The sequence below is a fragment of the Hyla sarda genome, chromosome 1, assembly GCF_029499605.1.
Source record: "Hyla sarda isolate aHylSar1 chromosome 1, aHylSar1.hap1, whole genome shotgun sequence".
In the NCBI taxonomy this organism is placed as follows: domain Eukaryota; kingdom Metazoa; phylum Chordata; class Amphibia; order Anura; family Hylidae; genus Hyla; species Hyla sarda.
In genome coordinates this window covers 607,585,185-607,610,053 of record NC_079189.1, presented here as the reverse complement: position 1 = coordinate 607,610,053, position 24,869 = coordinate 607,585,185, and the positions used below count along the sequence as shown (strand labels likewise).

Sequence of the window (24,869 nt, the reverse complement as noted above, 5' to 3'; positions counted from 1 at the left end):
ACTCCGCCCCTAGACATCTTATCCCCTATCCAAAGGATAAGGGATAAGATGTCAGAATGCGGGGGTCCCGCCGCTAGGGACCCCCGGGATCTCGGCTGCAGGACCCGCCTGTTGCGGCTTCCGGAAAAGCTGGAGGCTTCGGCTTCCGACCACGGTGACGTGAGATCATGACGTCACGCCCCGCCCCACAATGCAAGTCTATGGGAGGGGGCATGAGAGCTGTCACGCCCCCTCCCATAGACTTGCATTGAGGGGCGGGGCGTGACGTCACACGGGGCAGAGCCGTGACGTCACAATGCTCTGGCCCCATGACCGACAGTAATCAGACCCGAAGCGAACACGCTCCGGGGACTGATTTTAACGGGGGGCGGCGTGCAAGATCACGGCGTGCAAGATTTTAACCCAGCGGCGGGACCACCGCGATCAGGCATCTTATCCCCTATCCTTTGGATAGGGGATATGATGTCTAAGCACTGGAGTACCCCTTTAAACCTTTGCCCCTCTAAATTAAAACAATATCCTCTTGTGGTAGTTTTTCTCCTATATAAATATGCTCTCCTCCTTTACTGTATTGATTCCCTTTATGTATATAAAGTCTCTATCATATCCCCTCTGTCTCTTCTTTCTTCTATACATGTTAAGGTCCTTTAACCTTTCCTTGTAAGTTTCATCCTGCAATCCATGTACTAGTTTAGTAGCTCTTCTCTGAACTCTCTCTAGAGTATCTATATCCTATTGGAGATACGGCCTCCAGTACTGTCCACAATACTCCAAGTGAGGTCTCACCAGTGTTCTGTACAGTGACATGAGCACTTCTCTCTTTCTACTGCTTATACCTCTCCCTATACATCCAAGCATTCTGCTAGCGTTTCCTGCTGCTCTATCTCATTGTCTTCCTACCTTTAAATCTTCTGAAATAATTACTCCTAAATCCCTTTCCTCAGATACTGAGGTCAGGACTGTGTCAAATATTCTATATTATGCCCTAGGGTGTTTACGCCCCAGTTGCATTATCTTGCACTTATCCACATTAAATTTCAGTGTCCAGAGTTCGGACCAGGAACATCAACCCTGTTACATATCTTTGTGTCATCAGCAAAAAGACCATCGAGACCTTTTTCAATATCACTAATGAAGATATTAAACAAAATTGGTTCCAGTACAGATCCCTGAGGTCCGCGCTGGTAACAGGACCTTGCTCTGAATATTCTCCATTAACTATAACCCTCTGTTGTCTGTCCCTCAGCCATTGCCCAATCCACTCAACAATATGGGAGTCCAAGCTCAGTGACTGCAGTTTATTGATAAGTCTTCTATGTGGGACAGTGTCAAAAGCCTTACTAAAATCTAGATATGCGATGTCTACTGCCCCTCTATTATTTTAGTCACCCAATCAAAAAAATCTATAAGATTTGTTTGACATGATCTCCCTGAAGTAAACCCATGTTGTTTTTCATCTTGCAAACGGTGGGATTTTACATGTTCCACAATCCTATCCTTTAGTAGGGTTTCCATTTATTTCCCCACTATTGATGTCAGACTTACTGGCCTATAGTTGCTTGATTCCTCCCTACTACCTTTCTTGTGAATGGGCATGACATTTGCTAATTTCCAATCTTCCGGGACGACTCCTGTTACCAGTCATTGGTTATATCCTTTCCTCCTATCCCAATCTCATATAACGTTGTCATATTCCAACCTTATATCCTGTCCTCATATCCCAATGTCATATCCCAACCTTATATCCTGTCCTCATATCCCAATGTCATATCCCAACCTTATATCCTGTCATCACATTTCAGCCTGATCTCTGGTCCTCATATCCCGATCTCATATAACATCTTCATATCCCAGCCTTATTGTAATACTCACGTTTCAGAAGACAGGAACACCGGTGGATGTGGATCTGCTGGACCTGTGTGGCAGATGACTCGGACCGTACCAGGGAGCGGAGTCTAAGGTGCCGCTGGTTTTCACCAGAGCCCGCTGCAAAGTGGGATGGACTTGCTGTGGCAGGCGGCACCCAGGTCGCTACCCTTGGCACGGTTCAACCACACAGGCGCCTGAGGAGATGGGAGACACAGGAGGGATAAGGCAGCTCGTAGTCAGGATAGCAGAAAGTCAAGGCAGGCAGCACAATAGCCTAGTTAGGAACTAGCAGGAGGTCAGTAGGCAGGCAGCAGAGGAGCAAGGTCAGGTCACAGAGCAAAGGATCAAATGCACGGCAAGGCAACTCTCAGGAATGCTTTCTCTCAGGCACAAAGCAACAAAGATCCGGCAGGGAAGTGTGGGAGGAGGAGGAATTTATCAATGAGCCACAGGTGTACTACACTAATGGGCGCACTGGCCCTTTAAATCTTAAAGCTTCTAGGGGACGGGGACACATGCGCCAGAGCAGAGAGGTCGGGGCAGGAGAGGCACCTGGTGAGTGACGGACTGGGATTCGCATGCGGGCGCGTCCCAGTCGCGTCCCAGTCCGCTCACAGCCAGTGTGTGCGGCCGGAGCGCATAACGTAACAGTACCATTGGTCTCCCCCTCCTTTTACGACTCAGAAAACTCCTGAGGTGGTCACGGTTGAGGATATTCTCCTCAGGCTCCCAAGACCTCTCCTCAGGACCGTAACCCCTCCAGTCTACCAGAAAAAGTTGTTTACCTCTCACGGTTTTAGTGGCAAGAATCTGTTTAACTTTGTAGATGTCAGAAGAGCTGTAGACAGGTGTGGGGACAAGATTCTGTAGGAAAAAAGATTTATGACAAGAGGCTTGAGGAGAGAGACATGGAAGGAATTGGGAATTTGTAACGTAGCAGGTAGATGGAGTTTGTAGGAGACAGGATTCATTTTTTGTAGAATCTGGAAGGGACCAAGGTAGCGAGGACCAAGCTTGTAACAAGGTATCTTGAAACTGCGAGAGGAAGAGGAGATCGGAGATTGGGTGCGTAGATAACAAAAAAGGGAGACTACCTCGTGGACTCGGAATCCTTATGACTATATGAGAATTCAGCCCAGGGGAGAAGGTCAACCCATTCGTCTTGACGAGCTGAAACAAAATGTTGAAGATAAGTCTCAAGAATTTGATTAACCCTCTTCACCTGACCATTGGACTGAGGGTGGTAGGCCGAGGAGAAGTCCAGCTTCATGTGTAGACATATGCTGAGGAAGACCATGTAAGCGAAAGACATGCAGCAAGAAGTACTTTGCCAGCTGCGGGCAGAAGGAAGACTTGGTAGAGGAATGAAATGAGCCATCTTGGAAAACCGTTCTACAACGACCCAAATGACAGTGTTATTATGAGATGGTGGCAAATCAGTGATGAAATCCATGGCAATATGGGACCAGGGAGTCTCCGGAATGGGTAAAGGCTGTAATAGTCCTGCAGGTCTCTGTCGAGGGGTTTTGTCACGGGCACAAGTTTCACAGGAACGAACAAAATCAGAAACATCACATTCAAGATGGGGCCACCAGTAGTGCCGGGAAATTAGAAGTAGAGCCTTCCAGGATATCCTTCTTTCAAGGAAGAATGACCCCATTTCAGTACCTTGCATCTTAATCTGGTGGGCACAAAGGATTTTCCCGAATAATATGCCTAGGCATGGAGTCCAAACCAATGACGTCAGAGGACCTGGGGAGAGCATCTGCTCTGAAGTTCTTGTCTGCTGGATGGAAGTGGATGAAGAAGTTGAACCTAGAAAAGAACAGTGACCACCTTGTCTGGTGGGTGTTCAAACGCTGAGCAGACTGAAGATAGAGAAGATTCTTATGGTCGGAGTAGATGCAATACAAGTCGCCATTCCTCCAAAGCTAGCTTGATAGCAAGGAGTTCACGATCTCCAATGGAGTAATTCCTCTCAGCAGGAGAAAATGTCTTGGAGAAGAACCCACAAGTTCCAGTCTAGCCCTTTTGTTTTTCTAAATAAGAACGGCACCTGCTCCAATAGATGAAGCATCAACCTCCAAAGCAATGGGCCTCTCTGGATCAGGTCTTGTAAGCACTGGAGCAGAGGCAAACACAGACTTCAAATGGGAGAAGGCCTCTTCATCCTCTTGAGGCCAAGACTTAGGATTAGAAGCCTTAGTGAGAGCCACAATTGGAGCAACCAAGGACGAAAAATGTGGGATAAATTGACGATAATAGTTAGCGAATCCCAGAAAGCGTTGAATAGCACGTAGGCTCAAAGGACGAGGCCAATCCAATACTGCAAATAACTTATCTGGATCCATCTGCAGGCCATGATGAGAGACAATGTAGCCAAGAAATGGAAGACTAGATTTCCTGAACAGACATTTCTCCAGTTTGGCGCAGAGATGATTCTTCCGTAGTTGCTGAAGAACCAGACGAACATGAGTACGATGTTCCTCTAAGTTGGAAGAGAAGATCAGGATGTCATCTAGGTATACGATAACACAGGTGTAGAGAAGATCACCGAAGATATCATTGACAAACTCTTGAAAAATGGCTGGAGCTTTGCCAAAAGGCAATGGGGGAGTGGCTCCCTCTGTAGCTGTGCATCCCTACCCCTATTTCACAGGAGGTGGTTTTAGGTTGTTAGTGGATCCAGCATGTCGCCCAGCCTGAGGTGAGTGAATGTTAGGGTCCCATGCTATATGAGGGCACCTCCACGTGGTGGATGGGGGAACACGTTTTGATCAAAAAGTGCGCTAAGAGCCTCCTTTGTGTTGACCAAGTGTGCTGCTGCCATTTTCTTTTTTTTACATGTCTTGTACTTGCCACAGCAGCGTGCACCCGTGTATTGGGTTTAGGTGCAGGCTACATTTTTGTTTTATTTTGTTTTGACTCTCAGGAATGCTTTCTGTTAGGCACAAGGCAACAAAGATGCGTCAAGGAAGTGTGGGAGGAGGAGGAATTTATCAATGAGCCATAGGTGTTCTACACTAATGGGCGCATTGGCCCTTTAAATCTTAAAGCTCCGGCGTGCGCGCACACCCTAAGGTACATGCGCGCCGGAGCAGAGAGGCAGAGGCGGGGGGCTTGAGAAGCACCTGGTGAGTGACGGACTGGGATTCGCATGCAGGTGCGTCCTGTGATACGAATCCCAGCCCTGCCGGCATCAGCAAGTAACGGGACCATGCGCTCACAGCTATCATGTGCGACCGGAGCGCACAACGCAAAACTTTTCTACTGTTCTCATATCCCGATCTCATATAACGTCATCATATCCCAACCTTATATCCTGTCCTCATATCCCGACCTTATATCCTGTTTGTATATCCCAGTCCTCATATCCCGATCTCATATAACGTCGTCATATCCCAACCTTATGATTACCTCTACTGTATGTCTAGTTGACACATAAGTAGCATGTGACCAAGTTAAAATCATTAAAAAAGTGATAAAAATATCTTCAATTATGTGGAAGATATCCTGGAGCATACATATATATAAATGTTACGCCGAGCGCTCCGGGTCCCCGCTCCTCCCCGGAGCGCTCACAGCGTTCTCCTGTTCGCAGCGCCCCGGTCAGACCTGCTGACCGGGTGCGCTACGATAATGTTCCCAGCCGGGTTGCGATTCGCGATGCACATCCCGACCCGCTTACCAGACTCGTTCCCCGTCTGTGCTGTCCCGACGCGCGCGGCCCCACTCCCTAGGGCGCGCGCGCGCCGGGTCTTTGCGATTTAAAGGGCCGGTGTGCCACTGATTGGCGCATGGGTTTTAATCAGTACCTTCACCTGTGCACTTCCCTATTTATACCTCACTTCCCCTGCACTTCCTTGCCGGATCTTGTTGCCATTGTGCCAGTGAAAGCGTTTCCTTGTGTGTTCCTAGCCTGTGTTCCAGACCTCCTGCCGTTGCGCCTGACTACGATCCTTGCTGCCTGCCCTGACCTTCTGCTACGTCCGACCTTGCTCTTGTCTACTCCCTTGTACCGCGCTTATCTCAGCAGTCAGAGAGGTTGAGCCGTTGCCGGTGGATACGACCTGGTTGCTACCGCCGCTGCAAGACCATCCCGCTTTGCGGCGGGCTCTGGTGAAAACCAGTAGCAACTTAGAACCGGTCCACTGACACGGTCCACGCCAATCCCTCTCTGGCACAGAGGATCCACCTCCAGCCAGCCGAATCGTGACAGTAGATCCGGCCATGGATCCCGCTGAGGTCCCGCTGCCAGTTGTCGCTGACCTCACCACGGTGGTTGCCCAGCAGTCGCAACAGATAGCGCAACAAGGCCACCAGCTGTCTCAACTGACCGTGATGCTACAGCAGCTATTACCACAGCTTCAGCAACCATCTCCTCCGCCAGCTCCTGCACCTCCTCCGCAGCGAGTGGCCGCATCCAGCCTCCGTTTATCATTGCCGGACAAATTTGATGGGGACTCTAAATTTTGCCGTGGTTTTCTTTCACAATGTTCCCTGCATTTGGAGATGATGTCGGACCAATTTCCAACTGAAAGGTCAAAGGTGGCTTTCATAGTCAGCCTTCTGTCTGGGAAAGCCCTGTCATGGGCCACACCGCTCTGGGACCGCAATGATCCTGTCACTGCCTCTGTACACTCTTTCTTCACGGAGATTCGAAGTGTCTTCGAGGAACCAGCCCGAGCCTCTTCTGCCGAGACTGCCCTGCTGAACCTGGTCCAGGGTAATTCTTCTGTCGGCGAGTACGCCATCCAATTCCGTACTCTCGCCTCCGAATTCTCCTGGAATAACGAGGCCCTCTGCGCGACCTTTAAAAAAGGCCTATCCACTAACATCAAAGATGTGCTGGCCGCACGAGAAATCCCTGCTAACCTGCATGAACTTATTCATCTTGCCACCCGCATTGACATGCGTTTTTCCGAAAGGCGTCAGGAGCTCCGCCAGGATATGGACTTTGTTCGCACAAGGCGGTTTCTCTCCCCGGCTCCTCTCTCCTTTGGTCCACTGCAATCCGTTCCTGTGCCTTCCGCCGTGGAGGCTATGCAAGTTGACCGGTCTCGCCTGACACCTCAAGAGAGGACACGACGCCGCATGGAGAACCTTTGCCTGTACTGTGCCAGTACCGAACACTTCTTGAAGGATTGTCCTATCCGACCTCCACGTCAGGAAAGACGCACTCCGACTCCGCACAAAGGTGAGACAGCGCTAGATGTGAACTCTGCTTCACCACGTCTTACTGTGCCTGTGCGGATTTCTTCTTCTACCTTCTCAGCTGGGGCCTTCTTGGATTCCGGATCTGCAGTAAATTTTATTTTGGCCTCTTTCATCAACAGGTTCAACATCCCGGTGACCAGTCTCGCCAGACCCCTCTACATCGCCTCTGTTAATAATGAAAGATTGGACTGTACTGTGCGTTACTGCACGGAACCCCTCTTAATGTGCATTGGACCCCATCACGAAAAGATTGAATTTCTGGTCCTCTCTAATTGCACTTCGGAAATTCTTCTTGAACTACCGTGGCTTCAACACCATTCTCCAACCCTCGATTGGACCACCGGGGAGATCAAGAACTGGGGTACTACTTGCCATAAGAACTGTCTTAAGCCTGCTCCCAGTACTGTCAGTCAAAACCCTTTGGCTCCTCCGATACCTGGTCTCCCCAAGGCCTATCTGGACTATGCTCATGTTTTTTGCAAAAAATAAGCAGAAACTTTGCCTCCTCACAGGCCTTATGACTGTCCTATTGACCTCCTCCCTGGTACTACTCCACCCCGGGGCAGAATCTATCCTCTGTCCGCTCCGGAAACACAAGCCATGTCGGAGTACATCCAAGAGAATTTAAAAAAGGGGTTTATCCACAAGTCTTCCTCCCCTGCCGGAGCTGGATTTTTCTTCGTTTCCAAAAAAGATGGCTCCTTACGTCCTTGCATTGATTACCGCGGACTTAATAAAATCACTGTAAAAAACCGCTATTCCCTACCTCTTATCTCGGAACTCTTTGACCGCCTACGAGGCGCCAACATCTTTACCAAGCTGGACTTAAGAGGTGCATATAATTTCATCCGCATCAGGGAAGGGGACGAGTGGAAGACCGCGTTTAACACCAGAGATGAACACTTTGAATATCTGGTTATGCCCTTTGGGCTTTGCAACGCCCCTGCCGTCTTCCAAGACTTTGTAAATGAAATTTTTCGTGATCTTCTATATACCTGTGTTGTGGTCTACCTGGACGATATTTAGATTTTTTCTGCTAACCTAGAAGAACACTGCCGGCATATCCGCATGGTTCTTCAGAGACTTCGGGACAATCAATTATATGCCAAAATGGAAAAATGTCTCTTTGAATGTCAATCTCTTCCCTTCCTAGGATACTTAGTCTCTGGCCAGGGACTCCAAATGGACCCGGACAAACTATCAGCCGTATTGGATTGGCCACGCCCCTCCGGACTCCGTGCTATCCAACGTTTCTTGGGGTTTGCCAATTATTACAGACAATTTATTCCGCATTTTTCCACTATTGTGGCCCCTATCGTGGCCCTAACCAAGAAAAACGCCAACCCTAAGTCCTGGCCTCCTCAAGCGGAAGATGCATTCAATCATCTCAAAACTGCCTTTTCTTCTGCTCCCGTACTCTCCAGACCTGATCCATCTAGGCCCTTCTCGCTGGAGGTAGACGCCTCCTCGGTGGGAGCTGGAGCGGTACTCCTACAGAAAAATTCTTCCGGACATGCTGTTACTTGTGGTTTCTTTTCTAGGACCTTCTCTCCGGTGGAGAAAAACTACTCCATTGGTGATCGAGAGCTACTGGCCATAAAATTGGCGCTTGAAGAATGGAGGCACCTGCTGGAGGGATCCAAATACCCAGTTATTATATAAACTGATCACAAGAATCTCTCTTATCTTCAGTTTGCCCAATGGCTGAACCCTCGCCAGGCTAGGTGGTCGTTGTTCTTTGCCCGTTTTAACTTTGAAATTCATTTTTGCCCCGCTGACAAGCACATTAGGGCTGACGCCCTCTCTCGTTCATCGGATGCCTCTGAAATGGAACCTTCCCCGCAACACATTATTCCTCTGGACTGTCTGATCTCCACTTCTCCAGCCTCCATCAGACAAACTCCTCCAGGGAAGACCTTCGTCTCTCCACGCCAGCGCCTCAGGATTCTCAGGTGGGGACACTCCTCACACCTCGCAGGCCATGCTGGCATCAAAAAATCCATCCAGCTCATCTCTCGTTTTTATTGGTGGCCTACCCTGGAAGCTGATGTTGCTGATTTTGTGCGGGCTTGTACAGTCTGTGCCCGGGACAAGACCCCTCGCCAGAAGCCTGCTGGTCTCCTCCATCCTCTACCTGTTCCTGAGCGACCATGGTCTCAGATTGGTATGGACTTTATTACTGACTTACCTTTATCCCTTGGCAACACAATTATTTGGGTGGTCGTTGATCGATTCTCCAAGATGGCACATTTTATCCCTCTTCCAGGTCTTCCTTCTGCGCCTCAGTTGGCGAAACAATTTTTTATGCACATTTTTCGCCTTCACGGGCTTTCTACGCATATCGTCTCGGATAGAGGCGTTCAATTTGTGTCGAAATTCTGGAGAGCCCTCTGTAATCAACTTAAAATCAAGTTAAACTTCTCGTCTTCTTATCATCCCCAATCCAATGGGCAAGTGGAAAGAATTAATCAGGTTCTGGGTGACTATTTGCGACATTTTGTTTCCTCCCGCCAGGATGACTGGGCCGATCTTCTACCTTGAGCCAAATTCTCGTACAATTTTAGAGTCTCTGAGTCTTCCGCTAAATCCCCATTTTTTGTGGTGTACGGCCGTCACCCTCTTCCCCCCTTCTCACTCCCATGTCTTCTGGTTTGCCCGCTGTTGATGAGGTGACTCGGGACTTCTCCACCATCTGGAAAGAGACTCAAAATTCTCTCCTACAGGCCTCATCCCGGATGAAGAGACATGTCGATAAAAAAAGAAGAATTTCCCCCGTTTTTTCTCCCGGAGACAAAGTATGGCTCTCCGCCAAGTATGTCCGCTTTCGTGTCCCCAGTTATAAACTGGGACCACGTTATCTTGGTCCTTTTAAAATCAAATGCCAAATCAACCCTGTCTCCTACAAACTCCTTCTTCCTCCTTCTCTCCGTATTCCCAATGCTTTTCATGTCTCTCTCCTTAAACCACTCATACTTAACCGCTTCTCTTCCAAGGTTGTTGCTCCTACTCCTGTTTCCGGGTCCTCTGACATCTTTTCGGTGAAAGAAATTCTGGCATCCAAGACGGTCAGAGGTAAAAAAAAAATTCTTGTTGATTGGTAGAATTGCGGCCCAGAGGAGAGGTCATGGGAACCCGAGGACAACATCCTTGACAAGAACCTTATCCTCAAATTCTCAGGTTCTAAAAAGAGGGGGAGACCCAAGGGGGGGTACTGTTACGCCGAGTGCTCCGGGTCCCCGCTCCTCCCCGGAGCGCTCACAGCGTTCTCCTGTTCGCAGCGCCCCGGTCAGACCTGCTGACCGGGTGCGCTGCGATATTGTTCCCAGCCGGGTTGCGATTCGCGATGCGGGACGCGCCCGCTCGCGATGCGCATCCCGACCCGCTTACCAGACTCGTTCCCCGTCTGTGCTGTCCCGGCGCGCGCGGCCCCGCTCCCTATTTATACCTCACTTCCCCTGCACTTCCTTGCCGGATCTTGTTGCCATTGTGCCAGTGAATGCGTTTCCTTGTGTGTTCCTAGCCTGTGTTCCAGACCTCCTGCCGTTGCCCCTGACTACGATCCTTGCTGCCTGCCCTGACCTTCTGCTACGTCCGACTTTGCTCTTGTCTACTCCCTTGTACCGCGCTTATCTCAGCAGTCAGAGAGGTTGAACCGTTGCCGGTGGATACGACCTGGTTGCTGCCGCCGCTGCAAGACCATCCCGCGGCGGGCTCTGGTGAAAACCAGTAGCAACTTAGAACCGGTCCACCGACACGGTCCACCCCAATCCCTCTCTGGCACAGAGGATCCACCTCCAGCCAGCAGAATCGTGACAACAAGTCTTTATAAACATACACACACATCTATACAGTGGTCCCCCGACATACGATGGCACCGACATGCGATAGTTTTTTTTTTTTTTAAATAAACTTTATTCACAGAGTCTCACAAATACAGTACAGTTTCACAGTAGCAAAATATACACATGACATATTATAAGACAGGAATTCATCAATCACAGTAAAAGAGACATACATGTGTAAAGCTCAATGAAACATCTGCAAGATCTCTGGTATTTTAACTTAGTAAAAAAGCAATTCAAAACTAAGAAAACTAACGAAACACAAACATCTCCCTGAGCAGACAAATCTGTGTAATATCCTATCCAAGAAGTCTGAAAATAACATATGAAAGTATGAGCCTCCAGCACCACTATTCTCGAGTAAGGATCTCAGTCCTGCTCTATATTCCCTTCGGGGGCCGCACCAGGTTTCCAAGTGTCCCTTTAAGTAGCTCCAAATTAAACCAAATAGTCGATTGAAAGTAGTCAACTATCCTATGGCGTTCTTCTACATCTGGTAAGTATTGTAAATACTTCTTCAATTTATAAAAGAACGATTTGGCATGTAGTTCTGAGTTGCGGATAGCCAACAATAGCTCCCTATTTACTATAGAATGGAATTCTTTGAGAATTTCCGTGACCGTTGGCAATGTGGGAATCAGCCAGTGTCTGAGTAAGCATAACTTTCGTGACTAATATTAGTATATGTGTACTCTTGTTCAATCGTTCCCCATCCTGGACGTCAGCGTGTTGATTGGTGAAAAAGAAAAGGTTCCGGAGAAGAGGGAATTTGTGAGCCCCAGATAACATATATCTTATCTCTTATTTCATCCCATAGAGGTCGCACTCGGGGACATTCCCACAGGCAGTGCCATAGATCAGCTCTATACAGTTGGCATACAGGGCAGTGGTCTAAATACGGGGGGGGGGGAGGGATACGGGTAACCCTTCCATTTAAATGCATAAGTCGCTTTATAAAGTATCCTCCAGTGTATTTCTTTTAACAGGGAACTTGGGGTGGAATTAATAACTGCTAACAAGGCAACCTTCATGCGGGAGTGTAGGTCAGCGTCCTCTATGTGGGTGGACCATTTAACCAGGGCCTTCTCAGCGGTCCCTGTTAACACTACATCCCTGATGTTTGCGTAGATGAGTGATAAGGATTTATGACCTGCTAACCTTCCCACCAGTGTGGTGAATTCCTCTCGGCTTTCAATCTGTCTATAAGTCCTAACCAGACTACCAAAATAAAGACACAGTTGGTTGTATAGCCATTGGTGTGAGTCAGGAAGGTCATATGTACATCTGAACGCATCCCACTGCAAAAAATTTCCATCCCTCTTATCGAAAAAATCTCCGAAAGAGAGTATAGCCTTTTCTACCCACCGTATACGTACCGGATTGCTTAAACAGTGTAACAGAGCAGGGGCATGCCACAAGGGAAAAAAATTTGAGAGACACCAAGGCAGGCCACATAGTTTGCGCATTGTTTTCCAAGCTGCCAGGGTGTCACTAAACAATATGTTTCTCCGAATAGAAGACAGTATGTCTCTAAATGGGAGGTGAAATAATATTTGAAGTGAGTCCAGAGGACAGAGTTCCTTTTCTAAAGCAGTGTTAGAGAAAAAAGATGTGTCATATAACCAGTCACTTACATGATGAAAAATCGCTGCCAGATTGTACAGTCTCACGTCAGGTAATTGAAGAACTCCTGCTCCCCTCCCCAAGCTCATGGTGGTATAAGCCACTCTAGGTCATTTACCCGACCAGAGGAACTTAGTGAAGCTAGACTGTAGGCGTTTAACATCTATGTGTCGCAGTAGCATAGGGATTGTTTGTAAGTGATATAGTAGTTTAGAAAAGCTCATCATTTTTATTAAATGTGCCCTTCCCATAAGAGACAAGGGGAGTGATTTCCAACGTATTAATTCCTTTTCTATTTTAGCAATGAGGGGGGGTAGTTTAGATTATAAATAGACAGTGGAGTACGGCCTATCTTAATGCCCAAATTGGTTATATATTGAGTCGCTATTTGTACTGACGGAATCTGGAGAGGCGCCGATGGACTACCTCCCAAAAATAACAATTGGCATTTCTCCACATTAACCCTATAGCCCGAGTATGTCCCAAATTTCTCCAAGACTTCAAACACTGTTTGCAGCTGAGTTTCCGGCTGACCCAAATATAACAGCGTGTCATCCGCAAAGCAGCTAATTTTGACTTCTTTAGATCCCACTCTAATTCCCTGGTATATTGAGTACTGTAAAAAATCTTGCGCCAAGGGCTCCAACGCTAAGTTGAAAAGGAGTGGCGAGAGGGGGCAGCCTTGTCGCGTGCCCTGGTGAAGGGTGATAGGGGAGGAAAGATGAATTTTAGACATCAGAGCAGCATATAATGCCTTCAAGAAAATTCTAAATTGGCCTCCAATACCCACTTTATTCAAGACCATATCCAGCCAGGTCCAGTCCACGTAATCAAATGCTTTTTCTGCATCTAGTGCTAGTAGAGCCGGGACCTGGCCGGAATATGCTCGAGAAGTCACCGCCCCCTGGACCGCAAGCACAGTTCTGATATTAAACACTGCTGCTCTGTTTTTTATGAAACCCACTATGTGGGGGCCTACCAATTTAGGCAAAAGCGCGGCCAGCCTATCCGCCAACAATTTAGACAGTATTTTTACATCCACATTAATTAGTGAAATGGGGTGGTATGAACTAGGTACAGCAGGATCTTTACCCTCCTTGTGGATAACTTTTATATGGGCCATATTACCCGATTGTGGCAGGGTGCCGTTCACTAATTTATGGGTATAGACATTCTGGAGAGTCAGGCTTATTTTTTCGTTAAGTATTTTTAAAAATTCTCCCGAATATCCATCCGGTCCCGGAGCCTTATGATTTTCAGGATTCTAATTATCGTCGCTACTTCCTCTACCGTTACCGGGGCATTAAGAGAACCCATGTCATCTGACAGAGTGACAGAGTGGGCAAAGACAAACCATTTAAAAAGGAGGTGGCACCCTCTGTGCCTATTTGCCATTTTGAGTACAACTCGTGATAGAATTGACTTAAAATGTCAGCAACTTCTCTGGGGTGTTTTCGTAATACCCATCCCCCTCGTCCAACATTGGTCTGATAGGATCCACCCGCCTCTGTCCCCTCGCCATACTAGCCAAAAGCCTGTCCGACTTGTTGCCAAACTTGTAAAATTCGGCCGCAAACTGGTCAGAGTGATAGGTTTCTACTGCTGCCTGGGCGGCCTCAAAGCTACGTTGGGCCCTTATCCAGCTCTGTTTGTGGACTTCTGTTGGCGAGGCCACAAAGGTCGTGTAGGCCTGTCTCAGAACCTCCGAAATGCCTGTATATTTTTCCATAGCAGATTTCTTACGGTGTGTAACATAGGAAATTATCTTCCCCCCGCAAGACCACCTTACCCGCCTCCCAAAACAAAAAGGGATTATCTGAATGTTGACTATTGTTATAGGAATATTCTTCCCACCAGTGATATAACCTCTGAGTAAAGTCCTCGTCCTTCAATAGATAGGAAGGAAACCTCCATACCCTATCTGAGCCAGCTGGGTTAGTAGAGACCAAGTCTAAAGACACTGGGGCATGGTCGGAGATAACAGTGTCGTGTATTTGAGTGTTCAGGTCTCTAGACAGTAACGGTCGGGAAATCAATAGGTAGTCCAGTCTAGACCATGAATGATGTGGATGTGAGTAGTGAGTGAACGTACGGTCAGTAGGGTTATGATGTCTCCATGCGTCAAGCAGGCCAGTAGTATGCAAAAGATTGGACAGAATTTGTTCGTCTTGTGTGGAGGCGCTCAGGGTAGTGCGCTTCCTATCCTCTGCAGTAATGTAAGGATTCCTATCTCCCCTGATGCGGTCCCCGAGAGAACCATAATACACTTGTTTGCCAATGTGTGGTCCGTACACGTTATATATGCTATACAATGTTCCGCCATCATCTAAAACCAAATTTTGCAGGATGCCCTCTAGATCTTCCCAATGGGAGTGGATTGATTGAGCTAGACGTCTATGTATTAGAATGAGAACCCCACCCTTTCTTCCCACTGCCGGAGAACCCAACACCGCCCCCACCCATGCAATAGTTTTAACATATGATGGCCTCTCAGAGCCCAACAGATGTTGAAGGCTGCATCAACATACAATACTGCGTTGTTTCAGAGCCATCGCAAAAATGGGGGGGTGGCGGTATTGTGCGAGTGGGTTCGATCCACTGTAGAGGTAGCCGGAGGGCTTACCTCTCCTCCAGTGCTGGCTTCAGCTCTGAAATTGATAAAGCCTGGCTGGACCCGGCTCTATCAATCCAGCGCAGAGCACACAGATCAATAGAGTTCTATGGAACTACATGGATATGTATGAGGAACGGAATGATTCCTCCTAAAAGTCCCCTAAGGGGACTAGTAAAGTGTAAAAAAAAAAAAAAGTTTAAGAAAAGTGTAAAAAAAACACACACTAACCCCCTCCATAATAAATGTTGAAATCACCCCCCTTTTCCCAAATTCCATATAAAAATATGTAAACATAATAAAAATAAACGTGTGGTAGCGCCGCATGCGCAAATGTCCGAACTGTAAAAATAAAATGTTAATTTATCCAACACTCTCAATGTCGTATATGTAAAAAAATACCAAAGTACAAAATTGCGTATTTTTGGTCACTTTGTATACCCTAAAACATTTTTATAGAAAGAGATCAAAAAGTCCCACTAAAACAAACATGGCACCGATAAAACTACAGACCATAGAGCAAAAAATTAGCGCTCATATAACCCCGTATATATGGAAAAATAAAAAAGTTATAGGTTTCAGAAACACTAAAACACACTAATTTTCGTGCAAATAGTTACAGTATAGTTTTTAAGCAGAAGTAAAAAAAAAAATTAAATCTATATAAGTTGGGATCATTTTAATCGTATGGACCTACACACACTCAACATACAATGCTCGTCCAAGAACCAATTACCAGTTTTCCATAGACATATTTACTCAACATACAATGGTTCTCCTGGAATCAGTTAATATTGTATGTTGAGGGACATGCATACACATATACATATACATACACATGTACATACATACACATATACATAAATACACACATATACATACACATGTACACACATACACATATACAGACATATATACATACATATACACACACATACTAGGGATCGACCGATATTGATTTTTTAGGGCCGATATCGATAATGTGTGAGCTTTCAGGCCGATAGCCGATAACTTATACCGATACTCCGGTATAAGTTATCGGCTATTTGTCGTCCCCCCCCCCCCCCCCGGGTCCCGCAGAAGCAGCGGCTCTTGCAGGGCCAGAGACCTCTGTTGCCCGCTTCTCTCTCTTTGCCTGTCCTGGGGTCCTCCCTAGTCCAACTACCACCGCTGCCCCATTGCCTCCCCCATCCCCGGTGCGCAGCGCACAGAAATAGCGCAGGACGTCGCAGGAGCCAGAAGTACCGCGGACCCCGGGAACAGGTAATTATAAAACCGGGGATGGGGGAGGCAATGGTGCAGCAGTGGCAGTCTCTGGCCAGGGGGCGGGGCATTATCGGCATATCGGCAAGGTAATTGCCAATACCGATAGTGTCCAAAATTGTGAATATCGGCCGATAATATCAGCCAAATCGATAATCGGTTGATCCCTAATACATACACACATGCATACATACATACACACACATGCATACATACACACATACATACATACACACATACATATACATACATTCATACACATATACATTTATACATATACTTACATACATACATTCATATACATATACATTCATACACATTCATACATACACATATAAATAAACCCCGGCTCTTATAGTGAAATTTATGTTGTTGTAATAAGCGAAACACAGAACAGGGAATTGTACAGATACAAATATACAGATTATTGAAGGATGATAATGATACAAAAATAATACAATCTACTGACTAAATACCCAAAACTATATAATGCCACAACTGTACACACAATACCAATCTAGTCAAATAACATTGAGGTAGCAATTAACCCTGAGTTATACATCAATAACCACAATATATCAACCCAAATGAATCAGCAGAATAACATGAACAATAAAAAGGAAATCAAATAATACAAGAAAACACAAGGTTATTTCCTCCATGTGACACCCAATTACTTCAATCAGACATTACTGATTAACCCCTTAAGGACGCAGGAAGTAAATGTACGTCCTGGTGAGGTGTTACTTAACGCGATGCCCGTGTCATGCGCGACTGATCCCGGCTGCTGATCGCGGGCGTCCGCCATTAACCCCTCAGGTGCCGGGATCAATACAGATCCCGGCATCTGCGGCAGTGCGCGATTTCAATGAATGATCGGATCGCCCGCAGCTCTGCTGCGGGGATCCGATCATTCATAATGCCGCACGGAGGTCCCCTCACCTTCCTGCCTCCGGCTCCCGGCGTCTCCTGCTCTGGTCTGAGATCGAGCAGACCAGAGCAGAAGATCACCGAAAACACTGATCTGTTCTATGTCCTATACATAGAACAGATCAGTATTAGCAATCATGGTATTGCTATGAATAGTCCCCTATGGGGACTATTCAAGTGTAAAAAAAAATGTAAAAAAATGTAAAAGTAAAAAAAAAGTGAAAAATCCCCTCCCCCAATAAAAAAGTAAAACGTCCGTTTTTTTCCTATTTTACCACCAAGAAGCGTAAAAATTTTTTTTTATAGACATATTTGGTATCGCCGCGTGCGTAAATGTCCGAACTATTAAAATAAAATGTTAATGATCCCGTACGGTGAACGTCGTGAACAAAAAAAAAATTATAAAAAATTAATTAAAAGTTTTTTAATATGCAAATGTGGTATCAAAAAAAAGTACAGATCATGGCGCAAAAAATGAGCCCCTATACCGCCGCTTATACAGAAAAATAAAAAAGTTAGAGGTCATCAAAATAAAGGGATTATAGACGTACTAATTTGGTTAAAAAGTTTGTGATTTTTTTTAAGCGCAACAATAATATAAAAGTATGTAATAATGGGTATCATTTTAATCCTATTGACCCTCAGAATAAAGAACACACGTCATTTTTACCATAAATTGTACGGCGTGAAAACGAAACCTTCCAAAATTAGCAAAATTGCGGTTTTCGTTTTAATTTCCCCACAAAAATAGTGTTTTTTGGTTGCGCCATACATTTTATGATATAATGAGTGATGTCATTACAAAGGACAACTGGTCGCGCAAAAAACAAGCCCTCATACTAGTCTGTGGATGAAAATATAAAAGAGTTATGATTTTTAGAAGGCGAGGAGGAAAAACGAAAACGTAAAAATTAAATTGTCTGAGTCCTTAAGGCCAAAATGGGCTGAGTCCTTAAGGGGTTAAAGGGGTACTCCACCCCTAGACATCTTATCCCTTATACAAAAGATAGGATAAGATGTCTGATCGCAGGGGTCCCGCTGCCACAACTGGCCACAGCCCCCCAGTCAACTGGCCACAGCCCCCCAGTCATCTGGTGCACAGAACGAACTCCGCTCCGTTCCGGATGAGGGCCGACCACACCCCCTCTATTCATATCTAAGGGAGGAGCCATGATGGCTGTCTACTTCTCCTCCACATCCGTCATGCTTTCTGCCATAGACATTGTTACGCCGAGCGCTCCGGGTCCCTGCTCCTCCCCGGAGCTCTCGCGGCGTTCACCTTCTTGCAGCGCCCCTGTCAGACCCGCTGACCGGGAGCGCTGCATTAATGTTACTGGCGGGGATGCGACCCGCGTAGCGGGGTGCGCCCGCTCGCGGCTCGCATCCCGGTCTCCTCACCCGTCCTGTTCCCCGACGGCTCAGTCCCGGCGTGCGCGGTCCCGCTCCCTAGGGCGAGCGCACGGGCTTTCTGCGATTTAAAGGGCCAGTGCGCCACTGATTTGTGCCTGGCCCAATTAGTGCTCACACCTGTGCCCTCTCTATATAACCTCACTTCCCCTTCCAGTATTGCCGGATCTTGTTGCCTTGTGCCAGTGAAAGCGTTTCCTTGTATGAACCAAGCCAGTGTTCCAGACCCTCTGCCGTTGCCCCTGACTACGATCCTTGCTGCCTGCCCAGACCTTCTGCTACGTCCGAGCTTGCTCTTGCCTAATCCCTTGTACCGCGCCTGTCTCAGCCGTCAGTTGGGGTTGAGTCGCTATCGGGTGGAACGACCTGGGGGTTACCTGCTGCTGCAAGTCCATCCAGCTTTGCGGCGGGCTCTGGTGAAAACCAGTAACCCCTTAGACTCCGTTCCCCTGGTACGGCCCACGTCATCACCCCACTGACATTATCCTCACAGTATCCGGATCCTGACAGTAGATCTGGCCATGGATCCCGCTGAGGTCCCGCTGCCAGTTGTCGCTTACCTTACCGCGGTGATTGCCCAGCAATCTCAACAGATAGCGCAACAAGGACAACAGCTGACCCAACTGACTGTCATGCTGCAACAACTCCTGCCACAGCTTCAGCAATCATCTCCTCCGCCAGCTCCTGCACCTCCTCCGCAGCGAGTGGCCGCTCCCAGCCTCCGCTTGTCCCTGCCGGACAAATTTGATGGGGACTCTAAACTATGCCGTGGTTTCCTGTCTCAATGTTCCCTACACTTGGAGGTGATGTCGGACCAATTTCCCACAGAACGGTCTAAGGTGGCTTTCGTGGTTAGTCTCCTGTCTGGAAAGGCCTTGTCATGGGCCACACCACTCTGGGACCGCAATGATCCTGTCACTGCCACTGTCCAGTCCTTCTTCGCTGAGGTTCGTAGTGTCTTCGAGGAACCAGCCCGGGCCTCTTCTGCCGAGACTGCTTTGTTGAACCTTGTCCAAGGAAGTTCTTCTGTGGGCGAATACGACATCCAATTTCGTACTCTCGCTTCTGAATTATCCTGGAACAATGAGGCCCTCTGTGCGACCTTCAAGAAAGGCCTATCCAGCAACATCAAGGATGTACTGGCCGCATGAGAAATTCCTGCTAACCTGCATGAAGTTATCCATTTGGCCATCCGCATTGACATGCGTTTTTCTGAAAGACGCCAGGAGCTCCGACAAGAGAAGGACTTTGTTCGCACCAGGCGATTTCTCTTCCTGGCTCCTCTCTTCTCAAGTCCAGTGCAATCTGTTCCTGTGCCTTCTGCCGTGGAGGCTATGCAAGTGGACCGGTCCCGCCTGACCCTACAAGAGAGGACTCGCCACCGTAACGAGAATCTATGCCTGTACTGTGCTAGTAGCGAACACTTCCTAAAAGACTGTCCTATCCGCACTCCGCGTCCGGAAAAACGCACTCCGATTCCGCACAAAAGTGAGACAGCTCTAGGTGTGAATTCTGCTTCTCCATGTCTTACTGTGCCTGTGCGGATTTCTCCTTCTGCTAACTCCTCCTTCTCAGCTGTGGCCTTCTTGGATTCCGGTTCTGCAGGAAATTTTATTTTGGCCTCTTTCGTTAATAGGTTCAACATCCCAGTGACCAGTCTCGTCAGACCACTCTACATCTCTTCAGTTAATGGAGAAAAATTGGACTGCACTGTGCGTTACCGCACAGAACCCCTGTTAATGTGCATTGGACTGCATCACGAAAATTTTTTATTTCTTGTCCTACCCAACTGCACCTCTGAAATTCTCCTCGGCTTGCCATGGCTCCAACGTCACTCTCCTACCCTTGACTGGACCACCGGGGAGATCAAGAGCTGGGGTTCTTCTTGTCTCAAACAATGCCTCACGTCTGCTCCCGTCAGTCAAACCCCTGTGGCTCCACCTATACCAGGTCTTCCCAAGGCCTACCAGGACTATGCCGATGTTTTCTGTAAAAAACAAGCAGAGACTTTGCCACCTCATAGGCCTTATGACTGCCCTATTGACCTCCTTCCTGGTACTACTCCATCCCGGGGCAGAATCTATCCTCTATCCGCCCCTGAGACTCAAGCCATGTCTGACTACATCCAGGAAAATTTAAAGAGGGGATTAATTCGCAAGTCCTCATCCCTTCCGGAGCGGGGTTCTTCTTTGTTTCGAAAAAAGACGGTACCCTACGGCCATGTATTGACTACCGCGGTTTAAATAAAATCACCATTAAAAACCACTATCCCCTGCCTCGAATCTCGGAACTCTTTGACCGCCTTCGTGGCGCCAACATCTTCACTAAATTGGACTTAAGAGGCGCATATAATCTCATTCGCATCAGGAAAGGGGATGAGTGGAAAACCGCATTTAATACCAGAGACGGACACTTTGAATATCTTGTTATGCCCTTTGGGCTCTGCAACGCCCCTGCAGTCTTCCAGGACTTCGTTAATGAAATATTTCGGGACTTGTTATATACCTGTTGTTACGCCTAGCGCTCCGGGTCCCCGCTTCTCCCCGGAGCGCGTACGGCGTCTCTCTCTCCGCAGCGCCCCGGTCGGTCCCGCTGACCGGGAGCGCTGCACTGTCATGGCCGTCGGGGATGCGATTCGCACAGCGGGACGCGCCCGCTCGCGAATCGCATCCCAGGTCACTTACCCGTTCCCGTCCCCTGCTGTCATGTGCTGGCGCGCGCGGCTCCGCTCTCTAGGGCGCGCGCGCGCCAGCTCCCTGAGACTTAAAGGGCCAGTGCACCAATGATTGGTGCCTGGCCCAATTAGCTTAATTGGCTTCCACCTGCTCCCTGGCTATATCTGATCTCCTCCCTTGCACTCCCTTGCCGGATCTTGTTGCCCTTGTGCCTAGTGAAAGCGTTTTGTGTGTCCAAAGCCTGTGTACCAGAACTTCTGCTATCCACCCTGACTACGAACCTTGCCGCCTGCCCCCGACCTTCTGCTACGTCCGACCTTGCTTCTGTCTACTCCCTTGTACCGCGCCTATCTTCAGCAGTCAGAGAGGTTGAGCCGTTGCTAGTGGATACGACCTGGTCACTACCGCCGCAGCAAGACCATCCCGCTTTGCGGCGGGCTCTGGTGAATACCAGTAGTGACTTAGAACCGGTCCACTAGCACGGTCCACGCCAATCCCTCTCTGGCACAGAGGATCCACCTCCTGCCAGCCGGCATCGTGACACCTGTGTTGTGGTTTACCCGGACGACATCTTGATTTTCTCCTCTACTCTAGAGGAACACCGTCGTCATGTCCGCCTAGTGCTCCAGAGACTCCGCGCGAAAATCAACTGTATGCCAAAATGGAGAAATGTCTCTTTGAATGCCAATCTCTTCCCTTCCTAGGTTACCTAGTCCCTGGTCAGGGACTTCAAATGGACCCAGACAAACTGTCAGCGGTTTTAGATTGGCCACGCCCTTCTGGACTCCGTGCTATCCAACGCTTCTTAGGATTTGCCAACTACTACCGACAGTTTATTCCTCATTTTTCCACCATTGTAGCTCCGATTGTGGCCCTAACCAGGAAGAATGCCAACCCTAAGTCCTGGCCTCCTCAAGCGGATGAGGCCTTCAATCGCCTCAAAACTGCCTTTGCTTCTGCTCCAGTACTGTCCAGACCTGATCCATCGAAACCCTTCTTGCTGGAAGTGGATGCCTCCTCAGTCGGAGCCGGAGCCGTACTCCTTCAAAAAAAACTCTACCGGACATAATATTACTTGTGGTTTCTTTTCTAAAACCTTCTCTCTGGCGGAAAAAAATTACTCCATTGGTGATCGTGAACTTCTGGCCATCAAGCTAGCTCTCGAAGAATGGAGGCATCTACTGGAAGGTTCCAAACACCCCATTGTCATCTACACAGATCACAAGAATCTCTCGTATCTCCAGTCTGCCCAACGTCTGAACCCTCGCCAGGCTAGGTGGTCGTTGTTTTTTGCCCGCTTTAACTTCGAGATTCACTTTCGTCCTGCTGACAAAAACATCAGGGCTGACGCCCTTTCACGTTCCTCTGATGCTACCGAATCTGAAGCCCCTCTACAACATATAGTACCTCCTGAGTGCCTGGTCTCCTCTGCTCCAGCTTCTATTAGACAAACTCCTCCTGGAAAGACCTTTGTCCCTCCACGCCAGCGCCTCAAGATCCTCAAGTCGGGACATTCCTTGCACCTCGCTGGCCACGCTGGCGTCAAGAAGTCCATCCAACTTATTTCTCGTTTATATTGGTGGTCTACGCTGGAGGGTGATGTCGCTCATTTCATTCGGGCCTGTACAGTTTGTGCCCGGGACAAGACCCCTCGCCAGAAGCCTGCTGGACTCCTCCTTCCTTTACCTGTTCCTGAGCAGCCATGGTCTCAAATTGCCATGGATTTTATTACGGATCTGCCTGTATCCCATGGCAACACCGTCATCTGGGGGGTCGTTGATCGTTTCTCCAAGATGGCACATTTTATTCCACTTCCAGGTCTTCCTTCAGCACCACAGTTGGCGAAAAAATTTTTATGCATATTTTTCGCCTTCACGGGCTACCCACGCATATCGTCTCGGATAGAGGCGTTCAATTTGTATCGAAATTTTGGAGAGCTCTCTGTAATCAATTAAAAATCTAATTAAATTTCTCATCCTCCTATCATCCCCAATCCAATGGGCAAGTAGAGAGAGTTAACCAGATCCTTGGTGACTATTTGCGACATTTTGTTTCCTCCCGCCAAGATGATTGGGTCGACCTTCTACCCTGGGCTGAATTCTCGTACAATTTTAAAAACTCTGAATCCTCCGCCAAATCCCCGTTCTTTGTGGTGTACGGCCGTCACCCTCTGCCCCCCCTCCCCATTCCCACTTCTTCTGGATTGCCTGCCGTTGATGAAGTTACTCGCTCCTACTGGCCTCGTCTCGTATGAAGAGACATGCTGATAAAAAGAGAAGAACTCCTCCTGTCTTCGCTCCTGGGGACAAAGTGTGGCTCTCTGCCAAGTATATCCGCTTCCGTGTGCCCAGCTATAAGCTGGGACCACGTTATCTTGGACCTTTTAAAATCAAGAGTCAAATCAATCCTGTCTCCTACAAACTTCTTCTTCCCCCTTCTCTCCGTATTCCTAACTCTTTTCATGTTTCTCTTCTCAAACCTCTTGTTCTTAACCACTTCTCTCCCAAGGTTGTCGCTCCAGCTCCTGTCTCTGGCTCCTCCGATGTCTTCGCTGTTAAGGAAATCCTCGCGTCCAAAATGGTCAGAGGTAAAAAAAATATTCTGGTAGATTGGGAGAATTGTGGCCCCGAAGAAAGGTCTTGGGAACCGGAGGATAATATCCTCGACAAGGAGCTCATTCGCAAGTTTTTGGGTTCCAAAAAGAGGGGGAGACACAAGGGGGGGGGTACTGTTACGCCGAGTGCTCCGGGTCCCTGTTCCTTCCCGGAGCGCTTGCGGCATTCACCTTCTTGCAGCGCCCCGGTCAGACCCGCTGACCGGGAGCGCTGCATCAATGTTACCGGCGGGGATGCGGCCCGCTCGCGGCTCGCATCCCGGTCTCCTCACCCGTCCTGTTCCCCGACGGCTCAGTCCCAGCGCGCGCGCGGGCTCTCTGCGATTTAAAGGGCCAGTGCGCCACTGATTGGCGCCTGGCCCAATTAGTGCTCACACCTGTGCCCTCTCTATATAACCTCACTTCCCCTTCCCAGTATTGCCGGATCTTGTTGCCTTGTGCCAGTGAAAGCGTTTCCTTGTATGTCCCAAGCCAGTGTTTCAGACCCTCTGCCGTTGCCCCTGACTACGATCCTTGCTGCCTGCCCAGACCTTCTGCTACGTCCGAGCTTGCTCTTGCCTAATCCCTTGTACCGCGCCTGTCTCAGCCGTCAGTTGGGGTTGAGTCGCTATCGGGTGGAACGACCTGGGGGTTACCTGCAAGTCCATCCCGCTTTGCGGCGGGCTCTGGTGAAAACCAGTAACCCCTTAGACTCCGTTCCCCTGGTATGGCCCACGTCATCACCCCACTGACACAGAGGATCCACCACCAGTATCCTTACAGTATCCAGATCCTGACAGACATGAATCGAGGTGGTGTGACAGCTGTGGTGACATCAC

At 48.3% G+C, this 24,869-nt stretch overlaps 1 protein-coding gene across 5 annotated transcripts in view; it reads left to right on the top strand.

Moving 5' to 3' along the window:
• Positions 1 to 24,869, top strand: part of LOC130297416 (gastrula zinc finger protein XlCGF57.1-like) — a 78,650-nt gene that overhangs the window by 34,278 nt on the left and 19,503 nt on the right. The gene's annotated exons all lie outside the window — the stretch shown is intronic.